Here is a 7724-nt window from a genome sequence, read left to right on the forward strand (position 1 = left end):
ATTAATGTGTTCTGATCTTGTAGCCTACATATAAAGTTAGATATCATTTATTGGCATAGATATTCAGACTGGTCCTATGAACCCCCCAGCCAGTCAACATTTGTGTTCGGTCCTGGCTACAAATACAAATAAGCATGGACATTAAAATGTTAATTGGCCTGCTTCAGAGCTGGGATTGTGCAAAATTGTGAACAGGTTGAGTATCCAATGACTAGTTTGATAATGTATGGACTCAGTTCATTTTAGTAAAGTATATCTATTCCATTTATTCTTTCTATTCCATCTAGATCTACCACGCATGTATTTATTTTGTGGTAGATCTCCAGGGCCAGAACCAGAATTGAGCATCCCTGAAATAAGAGATATTGTCTTGAAATTATCTAAAAATCTTAAAATTTGTGAGAGACCAGGTTTGACATAACATTAGCTTCAGTTTCCAACTTTGCAGTTGGCTCATTTCTTAATAGAAAATCCATGCAAAGTAACTGAGCAGACCCTTGGGTTGCAAACTTCCAATAAAAGAGGACCAAGGCACTGTTGCACCTAGTTTGTCCAAAATGCAAGATCTAGTTTTACTTTAGTTGTTATTGTTCACTCTCTAGTGTCAACCAGGGGAGAATGGATTCCCCTAAGACTAGTCTGAAAATGTATGGACTCAGTCTGTAGTCCTCAATACATTTTAGTAAAGTATATCTATTCCATCTATTCTTGGGGCATTATGAATTCTGTAGCATATGTGGGCATGCTGTTAATATTAAAGTAAAGCTGAAATCACAAATAACCTGGTTGGTTAATGTTTCTGATCATATAAACACAATTATTATACTATTTAAACGAAAAAAATCTTTACTTGACTCTTCTGAAATTTTGCAAAGATACTGTGCATCAGTGGGTGGGGAAACAACATTAAACAATAACATCTTGTTTCACCTTCCACCTCCCAGTTCATAAATCATGCAAGCATATTTTACTTACCAACCTCTAGGATCTACATCTGATGTTATGCTCTTGTCTAGTCCCTCCTATAGGGTGACCTTGAACGATGCTTCCCTCTTGATTATGTGTGCAAGTCCTTTTCAACCTATGTTCAATTGAATACACTACAAAGACAAGATATTTAATGTTCAAATGGATAAACTTTATTGTCTTTTGTAAATATTCACTCATTTGATGCCTGCAACACGTTCCAAAGAAGTTGGCACAGGGTCATGTTTGTTTCACTGTGTTCACCTTTCCTTTTAACAACACTCAATAAGCGTTTGCTTTGTAGGTTGAATTCTTTCCCATTCTTGCTTGATGTACAACTTCAGTTGATCAACAGTCCGGGGTCTCTGTTGTCGTATTTTGCGCTTCATAATGCGCCACACATTTTCAATGGGAGACAGGTCTGGACTACAGGCAGGCCAGTCTAGTATCCGTACTCTTTTACTACGAAGCCACGCTGTCCTAACACGTGCAGAATGTGGCTTGGCATTGTCTTGCTGAAATAAGCAGGGACATCCCTGAAAATGACGTTGCTTGGATGGCAGCATATGTTGCTCCAAGACCTGTAAGTGCCTTTCAACATTAATGGTGCCTTCACAGATGTGCAAGTTACCCATGCCATGGGCTCTAACACACCCCCACACCATCAGAGATGCTGGCTTTTGAACTTTGCGCTGATAACAATCCAGACAGTCCTTTTCCTCTTTGGCCTGGAGGACACGACGTCCATGATTTCCAAAAACAATTTGAAATGTGGACTCGTCAGACCACAGGACACTTTTCCACTTTGCATCAGTCCATCTCAGATGAGCTTGGGCCCAAAGAAGCTGGCGGCATTTCTGGGTGTTGTTGATATATGGCTTTCGCTTTGCATGGCAGAGTTTTAACTTGCACTTGTAGATGGAGCGACAAACTGTGTTCACTGACAGTGGTTTTCCGAAGTGTTCCTGAACCAATGTGGGAATATACATTAGAGAATGATGCCGGTTTTTAATGCAGTGCCGCCTGAGGGATCGAAGGTCACGGCCATTCAATGTTGGTTTTCTATCTTGCCGCTTACTTGCAGAGATTTCTCCAGATTCTCTGAATCTTTTGATGATATTATGGACTGTAGATGATGAAATCCCTAAATTCCTTGCAATTGCACTTTGAGAAACGTTGTTCTTAAACTGTTGGACTATTTGCTCAGGCTGTTGTTCACAAAGTGGTGAACCTCGCCGCATCCTTGCTTGTGAACGACTGAGCCTTTCAGGGATGCTCCCTTTATACCCAATCATGACACTCGCCTGTTTCCAATTAACCTGTTCACCTGTGGCATGTTCCAAACAGGTGTTTTTTGAGCATTCCTCAACTTTCCCCGGGGGAAAGTTGGGGTTGTACATCCAGACACTCCTGAAGGCCTAGTTACCTGGATTAGGTAATAGTTAAATGGCTTGACCAAACCTTGACTACTGAAAGCCATTTCATATGTATTTCAGCAGTAAGGTCACAACAATTCACTTGCATGGGAATATAAAAATAAGCAAAATCCTTCGATTTAAACCCAACAGTAATAATTATAAAGTCTGCTTTACTTTTAAGGTGCCATTCAAACCTACCCACATGTTAATACATGGTCGTATGTAGATGTTTGAACAACCCTGGTCAAATTACATGTTTTGTTGAGTTTATAAATGAAAATGCATTTACATTCACATTTATAGCATTTGGCACATGTTCTTATCCAGAGCAACTTACAATTTGATCATTTTACACAGGTAGGCAAAGGTAGTGTTAGGAGTCTTGCCCATGCACACTTATTGGTATAGCATAGGGTGCTTACCCAGATGGGGCTGAACCCCACTGTAGACACTACACCATACCAACCACTACGGCAACCTAAATAGGACACACTTCTGTACATTTAACTTTATTTAGAGAAACTGTAGGAAGACAATACAAAAAGCATTGGATAAATGCTCATAAAGGATGAACTAATTGAAATGAAAGACACAAGTATGATGAATATAACTTTACAAAAAATAGAGTGGCTCGCTCTCAGTTGCTCGGCTTACTGGTTCCTCAGTCTGGCTTTCCTCTATCTCAGTAAGCCAAGGCAAGTGTTGAGCCATGACCTTATTTTCACCCTCTGTGGGCTGAGCTGGACTCTTTATGTGGCAAAAAAATCACCCATTTTATGCCAGTTCTTCAGACCAGTTGATAATAATGCCTGTTGAACTGTTTATCTTGTAAAGTACGTGTTGAATCTGGATGACAATGAAGTCCTAACTATATTAGAAGAAGATTGGCTATATTAGAAGATTGGCCAGGACATGCTAAATATCACCATATGTTGCAATCATAATTGCTGTATACTTTGATAAGCTTTCGCTAAACAATGGTCATATATGATTCATGCAGTTCACTGTAGTTGGACTAAATTGAAATGTTTAGTTTTGTACATCTAATATGCAGCAACTTCCTTCTAGAAACAATATTACATTTCAATATAAAATGACAATTCTGCATCAACATCTGTCATTAAGATCGCCTCTAAATAAAAAACCACAACGAGCATCATTAGGGAAATAAAGACCTAATTTACTGACTTTGAAATTAACTATTAAGTTTATGTTTTTAATTAATTATATAGCAACCTATGCAGTGTTATTCCAGTAATTATTTATTCATCAATTAATTCTGAAATAGCAACACCTAATGACAGCTCCCATATATTACTGTCAATTAAGTGTAAAAGCAAATGATAACATAATTACTCCAAAATATAACATAACTGTATAAAGGAAACATGTCCTCCATCAATCTCTGACATCTTATTCATGTTTGGATGTTAATTAAGTGAATAACATGTTCTTCTTCTTATTTTTGGTTGGTCTTTTTCTTGCAGTTTCAAAGAAACAAAGGTGGCAAAAAGAGTCCTTTGACAGAACCACTTATTTTCCCTAAAGAACCTGGTCGGTTCTTCAAAGCACATTTTAATAAAAGAAAGCATAGGAGTGTGAGGAATCTTTTTTATTCCACATAATGCAAACCTTATCTTAGATTTAGGAACCAGGGGTCACCATTGGGGGCAGTCTTGGGCTGGAGGTTAGGGAACCGGAAGGTTGCAGGTTCGATCCCCAGTGCTGACAGTCCATGACTGAGGTGTCCTTGAGCAAGACACCTGACCCCCAATTGCTCCCTGGGCGCCGTGGATAGGGCCGCCAACCGCTCCAGGCAAGTGTGCTCACTGCCACCTAGTGTGTGTGTATTCACTAGTGTGTATGTGGTGTTTCACTTCATGGATGGGTTAAATGCAGAGGTGGAATTTCCCCATTTGTGGGATTAAAAAAGTATCACTTAAATGTAGCCATTTAGTGTACTATACAAAAGATAAGATAAGATAAGATAAGTTAAGATAAGATAAGATAATCCTTTATTAGTCCCACAGCGGGGAAATTCACAGTATTACAGCAGCAGCAGAGTAACAGGAGTAAGGCACTCAGTAATAGAAACGGGAAACAGTATAAACCTTATCAACATTATAAATAATAAAAATTAAAGCTAAATCTCTGGACTATTTACAACAAAGTAAGGATAATAATAAAATAAAATAAGAGTTGCATAGGAATCTGTATTGCACTTAGCATATTGCACAATGAAAAATGTTCGCATTCTGAATGTAAGTGTATACTGTATGTGTGTATGTGGTCTACTGGGAGCAGTGCTAGTTGAACAGTCTCACAGCAGCAGGAAGGAAGGACCTGCGATAGCGCTCCTTCACACTTGGGGTGAAGGAGCCGGTCACTGAAGGAACTGCCCAGTGCTGCCAGAGTCTCACGCATGGGGTGGGAGTCGTTCTCCAGCATGGATGCTAGCTTGTTCAGCATCCTCCTTTCTCCCACCGCCTGCACTGGGTCTAGAGGAGTCCCTAGGACCGAGCCGGCCGTCTGGATCAGTTTGTCCAGTTTCTTCCTGTCTGCAGTGGAGATGCTGCCGCCCTCCATAGAGGATGGCTGATGCCACCACTGTGTCGAAAAAGGTCCTCAGGAGTGGCCCCTGCACTCCAAATGACCTCAGTCTCCTGAGCAGGTAGAGTCTGCTCTGTCCCTTCCTGTAAAGTGCAGCTGTGTTGTCTGACCAGTCCAGTTTATAGTTAAGATGCACACCCAGGTACTTATAAGAGTCCACTCTTTCAATGTCCGTTCCCTGGATGTTCACTGCTGGAGGGGGATGTGCGCGCCTGCGGAAATCCACCACCAGTTCTTTGGTCTTCCCTGCATTGATCTGTAGGTGATTCCGCAGACACCAGTCCACAAAGTCCTGAATCAGTTCTCTGTACTCTCTGTCATCCTCATTTGTGATGCGGCCGACGATCACTGAGTCATCAGAGAACTTCTGTAGGTGGCAGTTCGGTGAGGTGTACATGAAGTAAACCTACAAAAGATTTTCATGTAATTGTGATAGACGGAAATCTGAAAAAGTACATTTTTATTGGGCCTTAGAATCCTTTACATGTATCTCTCCACTAGTAAAGGATTTAAAAATGTGTTTTAGACTTTTTTTTAATATAAAAAATAACTGTGTCAACTGTGTGTTCTTAAGCATTTAGCCATCTGAACCCTGTATTAACTTTTTGTGAGGGAGTTTTTTGGGGCATTTTGACTCTTCAGACATCTGGATCCCATCATCACCACTGTGAGCAATCCTGGATCTGTTTCTCTAAAACAGAGCATCTGAACAACTTAATTATGTGCTATATATTATACAACCCCAATTCCAATGAAGTTGGGATGTTGCGTAAAAACCTTTTCAACCTATATTCAATTGAATACACTACAAAGACAAGATATTTATGTTCAAACAGACAAACTTTATTGTTTTTTGCAAATATTCACTCATTTTGAATTTGATGCCTGCAACACGTTCCAAAGAAGTTGGGACAGGGGCAAGAAAAGACTGGAAAAGTTGAGGAATGCTCAAAAAACACCTGTTTGGAATATTCCACAGGTGAATAGCTTAATTGGAGACAGGTGAGTGTCATGATTGGTTATAAAGGGAGCATTCCTGAAAGGCTCAGTCGTTCACAAGCAAGGACGGGGCGAGGTTCACTACTTTGTGAACAACTGCGTGAGCAAATAGTCCAACAGTTTGGACAAGAACAACATTTCTTAATGTGCAATTACAAGGAATTTAGGGATTTCATCATCTACAGTCCATAATATCATCAAGAGATTCAGAGAATCTGGAGAAATCTCTGCAAGTAAGTGGCAAGGCAGAAAACCAACATTGAATGGCCGTGACCTTCGATCCCTCAGGTGGCACTGCATTAAAAACCGATATCATTCTGTAACGGATATTCCCACATGGGCTCAGGAACACTTCAGAAAACCACTGTCAGTGAACTCAGTTCATCGCTCCGTCTACAAGTGCAAGTTAAACTCTGCCATGCAAAGCTAAAGCGAAATATCAAAAACACCCAGAAATGCCGCCGGCTTCTCTGGGCCCAAGCTCATCTCAAATGGACTGATGCAAAGTGGAAAAGTGTCCTGTGGTCTGACGAGTCCACATTTCAAATTGTTTTTGGAAATCATGGACGTCGTGTCCTCCGGGCCAAAGAGGAAAAGGACTGTCCGGATTGTTACCAGATTGGGTAACTTGCACATCTGTGAAGGCACCATTAATGCTGAAAGGTACATACAGGTTTTGGAGCAACATCTGCTGCCATCCAAGCAACGTCTTTTTCAGGGACGTCCCTGCTTATTTCAGCAAGACGATGCCAAGCCACATTCTGCACGTGTTACAACAGCGTGGCTTCGTAGTAAAAGAGTACAGGTACTAGACTGGCCTGCCTGCAGTCCAGACCTGTCTCCCATTGAAAATGTGTGGTGCATTATGAAGCGCAAAATACGACAACGGAGACCCCGGACTGTTGAGCAACTGAAGTTGTACATCAAGCAAGAATGGGAAAGAATTCCACCTACAAAGCTTCAACAATTAGTGTCCTCAGTTCCCAAACGCTTATTGAGTGTTGTTAAAAGGAAAGGTGAACACAGTGGTAAACATGCCCCTGTCCCAACTTCTTTGGAACGTGGTGCAGGCATCAAATTCAAAATGAGTGAATATTTGCAAAAAACAATAAAATTTATCCGTTTGAACATTAAATATCTTGTCTTTGTAGTGTATTCAATTGAATATTGGTTGAATTGGATTTGCAAATCATTGTATTCTGTTTTTATTTACGTTTAATAAAACATCCCAACTTCATTGGAATTGGGGTTGTACTATCCTTGGCCAGTCTGACACTTTACAAGTAAGAGTGCCCCCCATTTTGCACCCCACCCCCCCAGGGTGTAAGGTGTACATCCTCAGCTGGAGTCGATTCACATAAAGTAGGACACTTTTCCAAATATAAGAAAAAAACATTAAAACCACTCACCTACAGCACAAGCGACATTAGCTTCATTTCAACCAATGCTTATCTATAATTATATGCTGAAATGTTATCGTATTTGTTTTCCCACCAAGTGCTACATCTGCTTAATGAGGATCTGAGACCCCTCGTCTCTTGCAGATGACTTTCAGCTGTGGAGCAGATGGAGAGATAAAGTGGGACTCTCCTTCTACATTTGCATTAATGTATTATCTATAGGCACAGTATCAAATGCTGATAAAATATTACGCATATGTTGATAATGTTTTAAACCGCTGCTACAAACAAAGAACAGGGAACGACACGAAATGACTGCTTTAAAGGGGAA

Source organism: Pygocentrus nattereri, chromosome 12, assembly GCF_015220715.1.
Source record: "Pygocentrus nattereri isolate fPygNat1 chromosome 12, fPygNat1.pri, whole genome shotgun sequence".
In the NCBI taxonomy this organism is placed as follows: Eukaryota; Metazoa; Chordata; class Actinopteri; order Characiformes; family Serrasalmidae; genus Pygocentrus; species Pygocentrus nattereri.